This window comes from Salvelinus sp. IW2-2015, linkage group LG22 (assembly GCF_002910315.2).
Source record: "Salvelinus sp. IW2-2015 linkage group LG22, ASM291031v2, whole genome shotgun sequence".
Lineage (NCBI taxonomy): Eukaryota > Metazoa > Chordata > Actinopteri > Salmoniformes > Salmonidae > Salvelinus > Salvelinus sp. IW2-2015.
In genome coordinates, this window is record NC_036862.1 from 21,391,692 (window position 1) to 21,392,961 (window position 1,270).

Consider the following 1,270-nt stretch of genomic DNA (forward strand, 5'->3'; position numbering starts at 1 on the left):
TGTGGTGTGGGTGTGTGTGTGTGTGGTGTGGTGTTGTGTGTGTGAGGTGCTGTGTGTGTGTGTATATGTGTTTGTGTGTGTGTGTCTGTGTGGTGGCTGTGTGCATATGCGTGTGTGTTGAGACCAGGGCAGCCATGCAGTCAGGCCTCGCTCCTCTCAAATCAAATCAAATCTTATTGGTCACATACACGTGTTTAGCAGATGTTATTGCCGGCGTAGCGAAATGCTTGTGTTTCTAGTTCCAACAGTGCAGTAATATCTAACAAATAATATCTAACAATTTCACAACAATAGACACAATACACAAAAATCTAAAGTAAAGGAATGGAGTTTAGGATATGTAAATACGGGCCTCCCAAGGGGCGCAGTGGTCCACGGCATCGCAGTGGGGGCGCAGTGGTCCACGGCATCGCAGTGCCAGCTGTGCCACTAGAGAACCTGGTTCGAGTCCAGGCTCTGACCGGGAGACCCATGGGGCGGTGCACAATTGGCCCAGCGTCGTCCGGCTTAGCGGCGGGTTGTCCTTGTCCCATCGCTCTCTAGCGACTCCTGTGGCGGGCTTGGCGCAGTGCACTCTGACACGGTCGCCAGGTGTACGGTGTTTCCTCCGACACAGTGGTGCGGCTGGCTCCCGGGTTAAGGAGGCGTTGGGTCAAGAAGCAAGTTGGTTTGTCTGGGTTGTGTTTCGGAGGACGCACGGCTCTCGACCTTCACCTCCGTACGGGAGTTGCAGCGATGCGGCAAGACTGTAACTATCAGTTGGATACCACYAAATTGAGGAGAAAAGGGGTAAAGAAAATGAATATATCAATATTTAGACGAGCAATATCAGAGCGGTGTAGACTAAGATAGAATACAGTATATACATATGAGATGAGTAATGCAAAATATGTAAATGTTATTAAAGTGACTATTGTTCCATTTATTAATGTTTCCAGTGATTTGAGTCTGTGTGTTGGCAGCAGCCTCTCTATGTTAGTGATGGCTGTCTAACAGTCTGATGGCCTTGAGATCGAAGCTGTTTTTCAGTCTCTCGGTCCCAGCTTTGAAGCACCTGTACTGACCTCGCCTTCTGGATGATAGTGGGGTGAACAGGCAGTGGCTCGGGTGGTTGTTGTCCTTGATGGCCTTCCTGTGCCATCGGGTGGTGTATGTGTCCTGGAGGGCAGGTAGTTTGCCCCCGGTGATGCGTTGTGCAGACCTCACTACCCTCTGGAGAGCCCTGCGGTTGCGGGCGGTGCAGTTGCCGTACCAGGCGGTGATACAGCCC